We start from the raw sequence: 18,412 nt of genomic DNA, 5'->3' as shown, positions 1-18,412 counted from the left end.
ACGTCCAGATTCTGGAAGCGGTTCCACGACGAGATGGGTACTCGTCTCCATTTCAGCACCGCTTTTCATCCTCAGACAGACGGGCAGAGCGAGAGGACGATTCAGACTCTTGAGGAAATGCTTAGGGCATGTGTTCTAGATTTTGGGGGCAGTTGGGATACGTATCTTCCGTTAGCGGAATTCTCGTATAACAATAGTTATCATGCGAGCATTGATCGACCTCCTTTTGAGATGTTATATGGCAGGAAGTGCAGGACCCCGATTTGTTGGGGTGAGGTCGGTCAGCGAGTCATAGGGAGCACCGAAGTGGTGCTCAAAACGACGGAGTTGATCCAGCAGGTCCGTAGTAGGCTGCAGACTGCGCAGAGTCGACAGAAGAGCTACGCCGACAGGAGGCGTTCGGACTTGGAGTTCCAGGTGGGAGATATGGTTCTTCTGAAAGTCTCACCTTGGAAAGGTGTCATCAGGTTCCGAAAGAGGGGCAAGTTGGGCCCCAGATTTATTGGTCCTTTCAGGGTTTTGTCCCGAGTGGGTCGGGTTGCTTATCGGTTAGATCTTCCTGAGGAGCTTAGTCAGATACACAACACCTTCCACGTGTCGCAGTTGAGGAAGTGTTTGGTGGATGAGATGACAGTCGTTCCCCTAGAGGATATTCAGGTTGATAGTGGCCTGAATTATATCGAGAGGCTGGTCGCAATTCTGGAACGGAAGATCAAGACCTTGAGGAACAAGGTAATCCAGCTAGTGAAGGTGCAGTGGCTGCACCGGAAGGGGTCTGAATGGACGTGGGAGGCTGAGGAGGAAATGAGAGCGCACTACCCGGAGTTATTTGCAGATCCAGCCGTAGCAGACTTCGAGGACGAAGTCTGAGTCAAGTGGGGGAGAATTGTAACGACCCGTTCCCAGTATGTTAATTCATTGGTAATTGTTGTGAGTTTTGCAAGAAGGACTCGGCAAGTTCATAGCCTGACTCGCCGAGTAGGGTCGCGGCTGCGAGCACGCGTGAGCCGGGGACTCGGCGAGTCCATATCCTGGACTCGGCGAGTCCATCCGTCTGGGTGAAACCCTAAATCCTCGGGTTGCCCACTATTTAAACCACCTTATAGCCCCCTTTCTCGCCTCCCTCACCCTGAGAACACAGTGAGAGAACCCTAATCCTCCCTTGAGAGCTTATAAGTGTTTTGGTGCCATTTTGTGAAGGTGTGAAGAAGGAGAAGAAGAAAGAAGCAAGGAGGAGAGTTGTAGTGCAAAGATCCAAGGGCAAATCTGAGTTAATTGAGGTATTTTCGGAGTTTCCTTCTTGTTATATGCTTTAAACTTCCATTAGAGCTCTCCTAAGAGCTAGTTGATGCTTGTTCCAAGCCTTATGTTTGCATGAATGTCTTAATAAGTCGAAATATCTTTGGATCTGAATGATGGGGTGTTGTAGAGCCCAGATCTACTGTCTTTTTGGAGTTACTTTGCATATTAACCATAGATCTACCCATTTTGTGCATCTTTTAGCCTTATTTCCCTTATTCATGAGGTTGTGCACGTAAAGTTGGAAACTTTACGTGGTAAATCAGCTTATTAGACTCAGATCTATCAATTGTATGTGTTGGAGTCAAGCAAAATAGAGTAAAAATCAGTTGCATGGCGGCAACTCGGCGAGTCGGGAAGAACGACTCGGCGAGTTGGGTCGCGAGTTCCCAAGTCCTTCAGTTTTATCAGTGTCGAGTGTACGAGGTGAGTTAGGGAGTGGACTCAGCGAGTTGAGAGTAGACTCAGTGATGGAGGGACTCGGCGAGTTTGTTCATACAACTCGGCGAGTCCAAGGCAATCTTCTTAGGATCAAGAACAACTCGTCGAGTTTGTTCATACGGCTCGGCGAGTCGGATGAAGATTGTCTGAGTTCTTGGATCAAGAGGGTACTCGTCGAGTCGATGCCACACTCGACGAGTAGCAGCGTGTAGAACTGAGAAATGAGAGTAGGACTCGTCGAGTTGGGTGTCCCAACTCGGCGAGTCAGCCCAAAGAGAGTTGACTTTGACCAAGGGTAAAAGAGTCATTTTACCCCAAGTGCAGTGTTTAGTATTTGATTGAGTGTGTTTATGGACTTGTAGCCGAGGAGATTCAGGAGCAGCAGCCGTTAGCTTCCCGAGCCACACACTCATCAGCCAGCTTACGAGGTGAGTTTCCTTTCAGTAGGGACGGGTCTAACGCCACAATGCCGGCCCGTCCAGTTAGCAGTAGTTTCCGGACTTCGGTCCGATGTAGTAGTTGGTATGTTTGATGCCTTCGTGGCTCAGACAGAATTTATGTGTTATGTGTTATATGTTATGTGTTCCGGGCTACGGCCCGATGCAGTATGCAGTATATGTGTTCATGCTAGTTGATAAGCTATGCTATGTTCAGTCAGTCAGTTCCGGACTTCGGTCCGATGCAGGGGACAAGGTCCCAGTTAGTTCCGGACTTCGGTCCGATGCAGTTAGTTCCGGACTCCGGTCCGATGCAGGGGACAAGGTCCCAGTTAGTTCCGGACTTCGGTCCGATGCAGTTAGTTCCGGACTTTGGTCTGATGCAGGGGACAAGGTCCCAGTCAGTTCCGGACTTCGGTCCGATGCAGTTTCCGGGTTTCGGCCCGATGCAGTGGGCGGGGCCCAATATGTGTTTATATGTTATTGTATGGTATGTGGTATTTTGGGGGAGCTCACTAAGCTTCGTGCTTACAGTTTCAGTTTTGGTTTCAGGTACTTCCGCAAGTAAAGGGAAGAGCTCTGGGTGATAGCATCGCACACACCACAGGTTAGCTTTTATCCTGGGGATGGTTTTAGTTGTTTTGGATTTGATGTAGTATGATACAGTTTTCCGCACAGTATTTTATTATGATCAGATACATCGCGTATGTTTTTATGTTACGATACTCATATTATGGTTTTGACTATATTGAAAAAAGATGAAATTTTTTTTGGGTCGTATTCTTGGGTTGTTTCAGAGACTCCCACCACAGAGACCAACTCATTCAAGACCTTCTCGCTGCTCGAGCAGAAACAAGAGAGTATCGGGAAAGATACATGGCACTCGAAGAGAGAATGGTTGCAGCTGAACGGAGATTGGCAGAACTACAGGGCGCATTGACATCATCGCAGACTCGGTCAAAGAAGGGTCGTAGTGATTAGAATTCATTAATATTCTCATGTCTTGGTAGTAAAAAAAAAATTATGAGTACGCGTTGGTGCTGCTCTCTGTATGTAGGTTGACCCTGCGACTAAGTGATTACACTATTCAAAGGGATTTTGTAATGTCAAAGCTATCTTTTGTAACGATGTAATGTAGACCCTTATGTGGTCAAACTTTTCCCTCTAAACGTTATGTACTAAAAGTTATCAATGAAATTTGGCATGCGTTTTATTTATTGAATGTTTGGCACTAGACATCATAACCTGATCACACAAACAGTATACGAATAATAAAGTTTTGATAAAATACAAGAGAGATGAAACCAGTAACACTCGACTCGTTATCACTATTGAAGTCTTACCGACTGGTCATTTTTTTATTATGACAGAACCATGTCACCAAGGAGAAGACCAAAACCTTCCGACAACACAGTGCCGCCTCAACCACCACCTCTGCAGTTTGATCCTGTGATGTTTCAGGCTGCAGTAACGGCAGCCGTGGCGGCAGCAATGTCGCAAATGGGTACCAATGGTTCTGGCGGTTTTGGATCCGGAGCTACCAATTCCATTCATGCGGACAGCACGGGGTGTACGAGGGAGTGTTCTTACAAAGACTTCACGAATGGCAAGCCCGACCCTTTCAATGGAAGCGGGGGCGTCATCACGCTGGTGCAATGGTTCGAAAGGACCGAGGCAGTTTTCAAAATCTGCGCTTGTCCCGAAGCGAGCAAGGTCAAGTATGCGGCATTCACTTTCACTAGAAAAGCACTTACTTGGTGGAATGGCCGAGTTAAATCACTTACTCCTGCAGTAGCTAACGCTATCAGCTGGGAGGATTTGAAAGCCTTAATGTTAAAGGAATATTGCTCGAGGGGAAAAATACAAAAACTTGAAGAGGAACTTTGGAACCTCAGAATGTCAGGCACCGATCTTGAAACTTATACTGCTCGTTTCAATGACCTAGCACTCCTCTGTCCAAAAATGGTCACTCCAGAGGAGAAGAAGGTGGAACGATACCTCTGGGGGTTGTCATCCCAGATTCAAAATAGTGTATTGGCCTCGAAACCCACTACCTTTGAGAGTGCCAAGGAATTGGCACAACTCATAGATCACAGGGCTAGCCGTGGTACCGTGATAACCACCACTGACCGAACAAAAGGAGGGAACAACAAGAGGAAATTTTGGGGCAATAAAAAGAAACAACCGATGCAGGACCCCGCCAAAAAGCAACAGATTGTTGTTGTCCGTGCCGCCACTACTGCTGTCACTCCAACGCCACTAACAGTACACGGGAACTCTTCCCAAGTGCAACAACTGTAACTACCACCATAACGGTGCTTGTCGAGAGTTACACTGCAATAACTGCAACAAGAAGGGACACACTGCACAATTCTGTAGAGCGACTACCCAACCCGCCGCTCAAGCCACTACGACCGCCAACACCGGAGCAAGCCAAACCTGCTATGGATGTGGTGAAACGGGACACTTCAGGAGGAACTGCCCCAAGGCACGATCCCCTAACGTTGGGGGTGTAGGAAGAGTCCTAACTTTAGGGCATGGAGAAGCAGTCAAGGATCCCTCTGTGGTTACTGGTACGTTCCTCCTCAATAACTCTTATGCATGCATACTTTTCGATAGTGGGGCAGAAAGAAGTTTCGTAAGTCACCAATTCAAACATATACTTAAGCAAAATTCCCATCCACTGGAAGATTCTTACGTTGTAGAAATGGCAAATGGAAAGGTTGAGCGCGCTAACAATATTTACATAGGGTGTACCCTCACTCTAGACAACCATTTGTTCAAAATTGACCTTATGTCGGTCACCATAAAAAGTTTCGACATAATCATTGGTATGGATTGGTTAAGCCTTCATCGTTCCGACATTCTATGTTACGAAAGGGCCGTCCGCCTCAGTCTGCCGAATGGCAACATTCTCACCGTTTATGGCAATAAACCTAGTGCGAACCTACAAATCATCTCTTGTGTTAAAACCCAAAAGTACCTCCGAAAGCAATACCGTGTCTTCTTAGCCCACGTCGTAGACAAGAAACAAGAGGTGAAGGACATCAAAGAAATTCCAGAAGTATGCAACTTCCCTGATGTATTCCCAGACGATCTGCCAGGTGTACCACTCGCACGACAAGTCGAATTTCGGATCGACTTAATCCCAGGAGCTACCCCCGTCGCCAGGGCTCCATACCGCTTAGCACCAGCAGAAATGCAAGAACTGTCCAGCCAGTTGAATGAACTGTTGAGCAAAGGGTTCATCAGGCCAAGCTTCTCACCCTGGGGAGCACCAGTCCTATTTGTAAAGAAGAAGGATGGATCTTTTCGCATGTGCATATACTACCGAGAACTAAACAAACTCACTATCAAGAACAGTTATCCCCTACCCTGAATCGATAACCTCTTCGACCAGCTCCAAGGAGCCAGCTACTTTTCAAAAATCGACCTGAGGTCGGGCTATCATCAACTACGAGTTCAAGAAGAGGATATCCCCAAGACGGCATTCAGAACTTGCTATGGACACTACGAATTTGTAGTGATGCCATTCGGATTAACAAACGCGCCTGCGGTGTTCATGGATTTGATGAACCGAGTGTGTCGACCCTTCTTGGATAAATTCATCATCGTATTCATCGACGATATCTTGGTCTATTCGAGAAGCGAAGAAGAGCACAGACAACACCTACGACTAGTTTTGAAGATTTTAAGAACTGAGAAGCTTTACGCCAAGTTCTCAAAGTGTGAATTTTGGCTCCGTGAAGTAGGATTCCTTGGCCACGTAGTAAGCAAGGAAGGAATACATGTGGATCCCTCAAAGATCAAAGCAATCGAAGATTGGTCAGCACCTACAACGCCAATAGAAATCCGGCAATTTTTGGGACTCGCAGGCTACTATCGAAGATTCATACAAAACTTCTCCAAGATCGCTAAGCCCCTCACCACCTTGACTCAGAAAGGCGTGGTGTTCAAATGGGAAGATAAACAAGATGTCGCCTTCCAGACACCAAAGCAAGCCCTATGCAGCGCACCAGTCTTGTCGCTTCCAGAAGGAACTGATGATTTTGTGGTGTATTGCGATGCTTCCAATCAAGGCCTCGGCTGTGTGCTCATGCAAAGGGGAAAAGTCATCGCTTATGCATCATGGCAACTTAAGACGCACGAAGTTAATTATACCACCCACGACCTTGAACTAGGAGCAGTGGTGTTCACCCTAAAGATCTGGAGGCACTACCTCTACGGCACCAAGTGCACCATCTTCACTGATCACAAAAGTCTTCAACGTATTCTCAATCAGAAAGAACTTAACATGCGCCAAAGAAGATGGGTAGAATTGTTGAATGACTACGAATGTGAAATTCGCTACCACCCAGGCAAGGCCAATGTAGTAGCCGATGCCTTAAGCAGGAAAGAATACTCGGGTCGCCGAGTAAGATCCCTAGTCATGACCATCCACTCCCAACTGGCCACGCAGATCAAGGATGCCCAGTTAGAAGCCTTGAAACCAGAAAACGTGGAAAATAAAAGCACTAAGAGGGATGGACAAGCACTTGGAAGTCAAAGAGGATGGAACTCGTTATCTCATGAACCGAATCTGGACACCGAAGTTCGGTGGGTACCGAGATGTTGTAATGAACGAGGCCCACAAGACTCGATACTCCATTCATCCTGGGTCAGATAAGATGTATCTAGACCTCAAAAGGTTATACTGGTGGCCAAACATGAAGGCTAAAATTGCTGCTTATGTGAGCAAGTGCCTCACTTGCGCCAAGGTCAAGGTAGAATATCAGAAGCCATCAGGACTACTTCAACAACCGGATATACCCGAGTGGAAGTGGGAGCGAATAACCATGGACTTCATAACCAAACTGCCTAAGACATCAGGTGGGCTGGATACCATATGGGTTGTCGTGGACAGATTGACCAAGTCCGCGTACTTTCTGCCAATAAAGGAAACCGACAAGATGGAGAAGTTAACCAGGACGTACATTAAAGAGATCGTGCGACTGCATGTTGTACCTATATCCATTATTTCTGACCGAGATAGTAGATTCACCTCGCGGTTCTGGTAGTCCCTACAGAAGTCTCTGGGAACTAGGCTTTATATGAGTACGACCTACCATCCACAAACCGACGGGCAAAGCGAGAGAACCATCCAGACATTGGAAGACACGCTGAGAGCCTGTGTGATAGATTTTGGTAAGGCATGGGATACCCATCTGCCGCTTATCGAATTCTCTTATAATAACAGCTATCACACTAGCATTGGAGTGGCTCCATTCGAAGCTCTCTACCGTCGCAAGTGTAGATCACCTCTGTGTTGGGCTGAAGTCGGGGATACTCAGCTAGCCAGAGGGCAAATCCCTGAGAGCACCCTTACTGGGCCTGAAATCATAAGGGAAACCACATAAAAGATCATTCAAATTTGGGAAAGACTGAAGGCGTCTCGTGATGGACAAAAGAGTTACGCGGATAAGCGACGCAAACCTTTAGAATTCCAGGTCGGAGACCGGGTACTACTAAAAGTTTCCCCCTGGAAAGGGATGATACGTTTCGGTAAACGTGGGAAACTAAACCCAAGGTACATCGGGCCGTTCAAAATCCTTTCCAGGATTGGTCCTGTGGAGTACAAACTCCGATTACCACAAGAACTTAGTAATGTACACCCTACCTTCCACGTATCCAACTTAAAGAAGTGTCTGTCTGATGAGACACTCGTAATACCGCTCGACGAAATCGAAGTTAATGAAAATCTCCACTTTGTGGAGGAACCCGTCGAGATCATGGATCGAGAGATCAAGAGAACGAAACATAGTCGCATTCCCATAGTGAAGGTTCGTTGGAACGCAAAACGAGGGCCTGAGTTTACTTGGGAACGCGAAGATCAAATGAAGCAACAATATCCGCATCTTTTCCCAAACCCTTGAAGTCCTCGCCGAATTTAAATTTCGGGATGAAATTCCCTCTAACGGGGGGATGATGTGACAATCGTCAGGCTAGAGTCAAGTCAAGTCATCAAGTCAACTGGTCAACTCGATTAAACCATGTGTATTAGGGTTTGTGTTATGTACATACTATATAACTTGTTATGTTAATGGGAAAACATCACTTGGGAAAAGCCCTTGTGTTAAAATTTCCTGAGCCTTAGTGTTAATCAATGAATTGAACTGATAAAACAATGTTGCATACTCATCAGGAGTGTGTAAGATCCTTAAACAAGGCTTAACAGGGTTTACGGACCTTGCATTGCGAAGCCGAACACTCACATTTGTCACACACGAAACCTCTCTCAATCGTTTTCACTCTATCTCTTCTCATCAAGAATCTCTCCCAAATCTCTCTAAGAGTGTCAAATATCTTCCAAATCTCTCTAAGAATGTCAAATCTCTCCCAAATCTCTCTAAGAATGTCAAATCTCTCCCAAATATCTCTTTGTATAAGAAATCTCTCCAAGTGTGTGAAATCTCTCCCAAATCTCTCTCAAAAGTTCCTTGGACTTTTTATAGTCTTTCGGGCCATCCCGACCCTTAACCGGGTCAAAAACGGCTTAAAACGAGGTAAAAACGAGAAAAATGGACCTTAGGAACCGAAACCCCCTTATAAGAGTCGAAGCCTCTTAGGACCTGAAGGTCCTCTTAGGGACCGATATCAAGGAGGAACTGAACCCGAGAGCAGGTGGAACCGAACCCGAGCCCAGGAGGAACCGAACCCGAAGGTCCCCTCGGGGCCGAACCTCGCGCACCACCCGAACCGAAGGTATTGTTCATCTACTGGTCATTCGGCTCATTTCGGGTCTGACATGTTCGCCTCTTATCTCCGGACCGAACCTCTCGCCTTCGCCTCTCACTTCCGGTTTGCTCCCTTCGCTTCCTCGCCTCCATTCGTTTCCGGCTATACTCCCCAGTAAGGACCGAACCTCGGCCTAGTACCGAGAGGTCTCGCTGGGAATGTTTTTCTTCCCGGTTTTCGCGTAGTTTTGCGTTTAAGGCCCGTTTTTAATTATTTTAACGCAGGATTTTCACCCAAAATCATATTTTAACATAATAAACCCTAAATATTCACAATTTAATCATATTTTCATAAAAATCTTTATTTAAATGATAAAAGCAAGTGGGTAAAGTACAAAGCGATGGAGTGTTGACTTTGCTTTACCTTATGACACAAGCAACCATTCCCACACCCACTCTATGACCAGCCATACCTCCCCACCTTACCTAGGTCACTTCAATATCCCTTACACTCAATTTCCAGTCATTCCCACGTTTTTAGAGCTGGAACAAACATCCTCTCTCCTCATTTCTCTCATTTGCTCTCCTTTCACTAAGTATCAAACACCACTTTTCTCTCAAACTTTTTCTCCACCAAATTCGAGATTCAAGGCTGATTTTCAAGTGTTCTTCCACTCTTAGTAAGTATAATTCATCCTCCTTATGATTATTTCACTTCATTCTACTCAAATCATTGATTGCTTACACAAACTCCATAACTATGATGTTAGATTCTCGAAAATCTTCAAGGCATCTCCAAGTGTTCTTGAGTTAAACACTTCCATTCTTCAACAATCATCTACTGAAATCACTTAAGGTGAGTTCATACCCCTACATTTTAATGTTTTCTCAAGTTTTCAGGGGGGGGGGGGGGAATACAAGTTAAAACACCAAGAACATAACTAAATTTTTCTAACAGCCTTCATTAGAAAATTCAACTCCATTCACGGACTGTTTTGGGCAACTCAAACATTTTTGTTTTCAAAACTGTATGAGGTGAAAATATTTCAAGTTTTTATCTTTAAAATTAATACTTGCACATCTCCATACGATTTTTCTACAATTTATGGTGATTTTTACAAAACTGCCTATCATTTCAAACAACAATCCGGACCAGTCTGTGATTATGGACTTATTCACCCAAGTTGGAGGTCATTAAAAATCGTGATAAAAATTATGAGTAAACTAGACACATTTTGTGAACTCTTAGAATTTACGGATCTAGTTTTTGACTTCGTATGATTTTTTTCTATGATTTTTCCAAAACAGTGCAGAATGGATAAAGTTAGCCAACAGCATGTAAATATCATAACACTTTGTATTATGTTGAGCAAAGTGTATAATTATAAGTTCTAATTATTGAATGTGTTTCTTTGTTAGTTTATCATCATGAACTGAAACTAAGTCATTCATAATAAATGTTATTCATTCATTTTAGAACACGTATATTAAACTATAAAAAGTATAGTTTAATAAATTCATAACACTAATACATTTCCATAAATGGGTACTTACATATTACAAAAGTTTTAGATAAACTATAATAGGTATAGTTTATGATATAATGCATAACACACTCGTACTAAATGAGTACATTCATACAGAAAAGGTTTACACTCACACACATTATACGTAAACTTGTTACCCTAAATTGTGAGACATTCTCTCTCTCTCCGTACGTCCGAGTGTGGAATATAATTCCTGGTAGTTATAATCAGAGTCTCCTGGAGGGAGAACTTGATACTTGTATATAGATCTATATTGGGTTTGACACCCCACACCTTGCTTCTAGCTACAGTGGGACCTGCAGGTCTACGGGTGACAAATGTCATTTCATTTTCGCGACGCCTGAGAAACGTCGTGGCAGGTTCACATAGTCATAGTATGATTATAGCGACTCACATAGGGAGATAACAATTCATAAAGTTTACGGGATTTCATAAAACCTAAGTATGTTTTAGGTTGATTTAAATTCACTTTTTATATCAATTCAAACTCATGACATTTCTACTAAGTAAGAATGATTTCTTATACATTTTGCTCTTTGGTTATAAGGCTACATTATACGGATTTCAAGGAAAATATCGGATTTTTCTGAAACAAACGTGACATTTACATGAGAAAGACTTCTATTAACTTTTATAGCAAAAACTTATGAACTCACCAACCTTTGTGTTGACACTTTTCATACAACTTGTATTCTCAGGAAATCACTAAACAGGTACTCAAGTGCTTTTGAGGATGGGACGTTAAGGCATCAAACTTTTCATATTTTGTCAACATATTGTAATTGATTTTGAAACATGTAATTCATACAAGTGATGTAACTTTTTCAATTATATATATGTTGGTTGTGTTTGCTTAAATTACTAATGAAATTGTGGTTATGATACTATACATGAAGTCCTCCACCCCCGAACGTTTCCGCCATCCTTGGTTTGGGGGTGTGACATGTATGCTCGCATCTATACCTCATAACTCGCTTGCTTAGGTATCCTTTATCACAAAAGATTTTTGATCAGATCATCCAATTTGAAGAAGTTGTGTAATCGGCCTATAACTTGGTTATAGAAATCAAAATACACCCGAGCCTTCAAAGATAACACTAAGTGGTTATGTATCCTTTATCCGAATAGTGCATAAAGAGATGTGTCAATGCCTTCAAAATGGATTGAACGGATTTGAGGTTTATAAGGGGTCCTTATATGTTGTATAATTCTAGTTTCTTAAACATATGATATCATGATTTGTACATGCATATAATAAGCCATGATACCAATGTTCAAAAGAAAATCACTTTTAAAAGTTCTATATAAAAAACTAGTTTTTTTATATAATTTGATGCGGTTCAATTTTAAATGTAATAATCGGTATTAACTTAGAGTTTGAGCGCTTTAGAACCTTTTATATCTTTAATAAAACTTCATTTTATTACTTATATATATTTGGAGTTTGTAAATATTATAAAAATCACCATTTTAAAACTTATAATTGAGTATTTCAAAATTTGTCATTATTAACGTTTTTATAAAAAAAAATGTTTTTTATTTTAAAGCAATAACTTTTTACATCTTATCTCCACATTATAAATTTTGAAATCAAACCCCATGTGATGTTTATTTTGTTCAAAATTACTGAAGAAGAACCATGATATGCAGACATTGCAAACTTTTTCGCTGGGGACTTTCTTCCAATAGGACTAATTCATCAGCAAAAAAAGAAACCCATTTCATAAATAAAATATTATTTATGGGATGAGCCATATCTTTTTAGAAGTTGTGCAGACGGAATCATCATAAGGTGTGTGTTTGGCAAGGAAATCTGCGATATTCTAGAACATTGCCACAATGGGCCTGCAGGAGGACATCATGGGGTTCAATACACCACTAAGAAGGTGTTTGATGCAGGATTCTATTGGCCCAAAATTTTTAAGGATGTTGCTACCTATGTGAGAGAGTGTGATGCGTGCCAAAGATTAGGAAATATTTCTACAAGGAATGAAATGCCTCAAAGAAGCATTCAAGGGTGTGAAGTTTTTGAAGTGTGGGGTATAGATGTCATGGGACCATTTCCATCATCAAAAGGGCACGGATACATACTTGTGGTGGTGGATTATGTATCGAAGTGGGTAGAGGCGCAAGCACTACCAACAAATGATGCAAGGGTGGTGGTGAAGCTCTTGAAGAAATTATTTTCTAGGTTTCGGGTACCAAAAGCTTTGATAAGTGATAGGGGGGGGGGCATTTTGGCATTGAACAACTAGCAAAGGTATTGAAAAGATATGGTGTGCGCCATAGACTTTCAACACCTTATCATCCGCAAATGAATGGGTAAACCAAGATAACGAATAGAGATCTCAAAAGAATTCTGGAAAGGTTGGTAGACAGTCATAGGAAAGATTGGGCAGATAAGTTAGCTGATGCACTTTGGGCGTTCAAGACTACATTCAAGGCACCCATTGGAACCACACCTTATAGATTGGTTTATGGAAAAAACTATCATCTACCATTAGATTTGGAGCATAAAGCCTATTGGGGTTTGAAAACATGTAATTTCAAATCAAATGAGTTGCATGCCAATTGACTCTTGCAAATGAATGCCTTGGAAGAATTGAGAAACGAGTCTTACATTAACTCGTTGATTTATAATGATAAGACAAAAAAATGGCATGATGCAAGGTTGAAGGGTAATAAGGAGTTTGTAGAAGGGCAAAAAGTTCTTTTATATAATTCAAGACTTCAACTTTTTACAGGCAAATTACACACTCGTTGGACCGGACCCTTCACAATTAAGCATGTTTTTCCATATGGGGTAATTGAATTGTGGAATAAAGATGGGATACGTTTTAAGGTGAATGGGCATATAGTTAAGAGATAAGAAAAAGGCATGCCCAAGGACGCAGAAATTGAAGAAGGACCCGATTTGGAGACGACCACTACAACGTAGGGCGGAAAGGAGACCAGCTAAAGACTCCTCAAAAAGAAGCGTTTGCGGGAGGAAACCCGACAATTGAGTTTGCTTTCTTTTTCTTTTCCATTTTAGTCATTTACGTTATTTTGTGTGTTTTTATTAGGATTATCAGTCTTTATCTTCCAGATTTATTTAAAATATTGTTGGGAGGATTATTGAGTGTGGGGTGGTGCTTTATTTTTAAAGAAAACAAAATTTATTTTTTTCAAATAGAGGGAAAAACTCATCGAGTTTCAAGAAATTACTCTACAAGTTTCGATTTATTACCGTAAAAAAAACTATTTTTTTTTAATTACTAAAAATAGGGTTTTTACCCTAAAAGGTTAAACATTTCCTCACAAGCTGTCATCTTCCCCATACAGCCGACAAAAAGTCTTCCCAAGCAAGTTCTTCAAGTTTTGTGATTTTTTGACTTCTAACTTCTTCTAAAGGTAAGATGTTTTATCACTTTTCTTGTTGAAGTTCCGATTTTTGGTAGATACATGGCCCCAATTTGTTGAAAGAAAAAACGATTTTGAGTTTTCATACTAGCATTAGGGTTTAGATTTTGACTAAATTAGGATGTTTTTGGTAGTTCTTTCCATGGATTCTTGCTTATTTTTCTATCCTAGGCAAACCCCTGAAGTAATATTTATGTGTTGAATGGAATAAGATGACGAATCATATTTTTTTTTTGGACTTGTTGCAGAACTCGATGAGTTCTGTAGACGAGTTCATATCCGTGTGGTGAAGATTCGTTCTTGTTAACATTTTCTATGTTTGTTTGGTTCTTTGTGATTATTGATTTTACAGAATCATGTCAAGAAGCAGGGGCCAAAGTTCTCAAGGAGTCCAAAGGGGTTTTCCTTGGCTTGATTTTCCACAAATTGGTTCAAAGTCAACTTTGTTAGCATAGAGAAAGAAATTGGAGAAACTGAAAAAGAAGGATTTCTACTTGCCAAATGAGTTGGATTGGTCATGTTTAGAGCAATGGGGGTTAATTGGAGAGATGAATCCTTGTCTCACTAAGGTTTTCATTCAATATGGAGTAAGTATTACATGTGATGCATGGAGAAGACTTTTCCAGTTGCAAGATCCGGTATACCATGAATTATGTTGGGAGTTTTATTCTACTATCAAATTCTGTGGGGGTGATATTTATTTTGACACAAATGTGCTTACTTTCATGCTTGGGGTGAGTTTAGGGACTGTAGTATGGGGGAACTAGCATGGCGAATGGGTTTGTATGAACAAAATGTGGCAATGATGGAAGCTTTCGGGATTTTGTTTTGGAAAATTGTCACAAGGATTTTCCAATTGGTGAGGATGCAGCAAAGTGGTCGAACACAATTGCCAATGGGGTTTATATCCCATCCGTGGCTCAAGAGGCGAGTATCTGATCGCCTATTCATTGCCTCATTAACCACTTTATTTCGAGCTCAATCAACATGATAGGAGATGATTGTAAAGTACCAATCCGAGATGTCCTCTTTCTATGGTGTATTCTTACACCTAACACATTTTGCAACATTCCATATTGCTTAGCAAAGTACTTAGCGAAAGTGGGGTAAAGGAAAGAACAACTTCAAGAATATGTGGTGGAATGTTCGTAACTAAATTAGCAAGGTCCTATGGAATCCTTGAAGGAGGGTTGGAAATCAATTGACAATTGTGCCACAACCCGCTTTTAGTCATCTTCTTTATAGGAGGGATAAAATTATTGAAGATTATGGCGGGGGCAATGTTGGTATTCCCGGGGTGGATGATGCGGTGTTATCGGAACAACCGGGAAGGCGGGGTCATTCGCGACAAGGACATATGCAAGAAGAACCTCCCGTCATACCAATAAATGATGAGCTTCCCATGGACCCTTAAAATGTTGAGCTAAGGGCGTTTCAAGATGAGTTGGTAAGAAGCTTGAATTATGGACATAAGAATTTGGCTCATATGATGACTCATATGAACATTCCAAGGATGGAAGAAGAGCCGGATTTTTCCGTAAGTGAGGAGTTGGAACGAGAGGTGGAGTATGCGCCAAAGTGGAGATGGAGGAAGCGAGTTTGGAGGAGAAGAGAGTGAAGATGAAGACTAATTATCCTTTCCTTATCTTTTATTTTGTTTGGCTTGTTTGATTTATTTTTATTTGTTTATTTAGTGTGTTTTTTTTTGTGGTTGATGATTAAACTTCTAGTAATTTAGGATTTTTATTAGTGGATTTTCCTTTTATTACTTTATGTTTATTTCTTTTGTTATTTTCAGAATATAAGGTGAGGGATAGAATGAAAGAATAGAGCATGAGTGATAAAAGGAGAAGAATCAGATAATTGATTCTATTTACAAGATCGGTGAATAAATGGCTGAAAAGATGTGTTGTTACTGAAGAAAAATGAAGGGAATATTACTAAAATCTTTTCCTCAAAATCCAGAAACAAACTTGAAGTGGGAGTTATTTTTATTCACTCAGTGAAGAAAACTCGTCGAGTTCTCTATATAAACTCGACGAGTCCCTTTGGAAAAACCCGACTATGCCAATTTTAGCAACTAAACTCGACGAGTTCACTTTGTACTTGGCGAGTTGCTATTTCTCTTACCTTTGAGTTGGTGATTTGATTACATTCTATGGAGGAAATTGGCTGTGCTATCAACGTTTATTTTTCGAGCATTTCCAAGATCATTTTCCTTTATATTTTGGAGCATAACCGCACGAGATTTGACACCCAAGGCATGGATAAGTTGTTACCATGTCTAAACTCAGCTGAAGATGGAGCTTAATAAGAAGAATATCAATCTCGCAACTTCTATTCCAGGGGATTCTGTTCCAATTCTCTCTTTACTTTTATATTCTTTAATTGTTTTAACATGCAATGCGGACATTGCATAATTTAAGTGTGGGGTAGGGGGTTGATTACATTAGTCAAATACATAATCTTATGTCTAATTAAAAAAATTTGCAGAAAAAAATCCTAGGGTTAATTTAGAAAATTTTGGTAAAGCAATTAGGGTCCATGCTAGTATTGTATTTGATGATTCTATGAGAACCCAAATACGTTATAATGCATTTGTGGCCCCCTTTATTCTAGTGAAATCATGGGACAAAAACACAACCTCGTTTTAGTTTGAGGGACGCAATATGTTTAGCATTGTGTACTTGAAATGTATCCAGGAAAGCTTAAGCAGTCATTGCACACTAGACAAAAACACAACCTCGTTTAGTTTGAGGGACGCAATATGTTCATCACTCGTTTATATCATTTTATGGACAAAAGGTACGTAATTAGCTTAATAATTCAATTTCAGCAATAAAATACATGCTCGGGTGAAAAACAAAGAGGACTAAGTGATTGGAAGCTTCGAGATTGAAGATTAAAGAAAGAAGGTTGAAATAGGAAGGAACTCGACGAGTTGAACTCGACGAGTTGGTCAGAATGTTCCCGATTTAAGGATGCCTTGTCGTACACGCCGTACATGCAAATTACTGAAAAACTTGTCGAGTTATTATTGTAAACTTGACAAGTTGGATCGACTTTTGGTAACTATAAATAGATAACATTTATGCCCGAAAACCTAACGTTTGCTAGAGGCTAGCTGCGACTATTGAAGATCATAAGTGTTCTTGGAGCTGTTGTTTTCGAGATTTTAAAAAAAGAGGCAATTTAGAACAGAATCAAAGGCAAATAATCATTCTTCTTTTCTTAATCTTTGTTTTGAACCATGTTTGAATCATTAGGTTTTGAATTTAGGTTATTACTTGCTGTAGATATGAGCTAAAAGCTTTTTACTTCTGTTTGGATAAGATAATCTTATGAACATGGTTTGATTGAGTGGTTGAATTAATATTGATTTGGTTATTCATCTTGTTAAGCTTATTTATTACTTGATTCATATAGTTTTCTGAATATAAGATTGAGTTGTATGAATATCTTATTTATTACTTGATTCATATAGTTTTCTGAATATAAGATTGTATGCCTAGGAATGATGAACATGAAAATAGGGTTAACTAGAAATTGTGTAAATTAATGTGTGAGCATGTGTGATGAACAACCATACATGAGTTGATTAAATTGAACAAATTTGATTAACTATTGTTATAAGTCTTGCTTGATACGAACTGAACACTAGGAAACTTGTTAATTTAATCACTTGATCAATGTTTGAACTAACTTGTCTACTAAAGGATTGGTAATAATGAACATGAACCCAATCACATTAGGAATCGGTTACCATTGACATATTAATTCATTGCACTTGCCACGAAATCAACCATAGGAATAAGTGAATCAATTCTAAATAGAAGTATCTTTTATCATTGAATCTAGTTGTCTTTTCTTGTTCTTCTTAGTTGTTAATTGTCTTTGTTTGAGTGTTAAAGTGGCTGCTTAAGTTTCTAGTCTTGCAAAACTAGAGAACCCCCCCCCCCCCCCCCCCTCTCTTTTATTAATTGTTTTATTTAGATAATATTAATATTAATTTTAGCTGTTACCGTTCCGTGTGTTTGATACCCTACTTGCCTGAACTAAACTGCTATCGATAGGTACACTACTTGCATGTGTTTGTTTAAATTTGAGTTGTCAGGATTAAAACTAGTTTGTTTCACACATATCAAAAGCATAAACAAAATCGGTCTTTTCTGGCCGTGAAAATGGGGATGTCACATAAAATAACAATAAAAGTAAAAATGGGGTTTGGTCTTTTGAAATACTTGAAATAAACTAAAACTAAACTAAGATTTAAATAGACAATTTTAATAAAACAAGAGTTTGATTTAAAATCAATAGGGGAAAGATGGTTGACTTAAAGTATCCTCACTTTGACTTTTTGATGAACATATCATTAGAATCTAGTGGTGCAATACTTGTTCTAAATCCTTAATTTGGCTATAATAATCCAAGAAGCTTGAGATTACCTAGACTTTTCGTAGTTGTTAAAATGGTTAGAGAAGCTCATGACAATTTCCTTAGTCAAAGTCACAATTTCCATTAAGCATGTAATTATTAAAAGTCAACTAGTATTAAGAACCAAAAAGTCAACAAA

Source organism: Lactuca saligna, chromosome 1, assembly GCF_052625555.1.
Source record: "Lactuca saligna cultivar CGN05327 chromosome 1, ASM5262555v1, whole genome shotgun sequence".
NCBI lineage: Eukaryota > Viridiplantae > Streptophyta > Magnoliopsida > Asterales > Asteraceae > Lactuca > Lactuca saligna.
Note: the sequence above shows the minus strand (reverse complement) of the source record.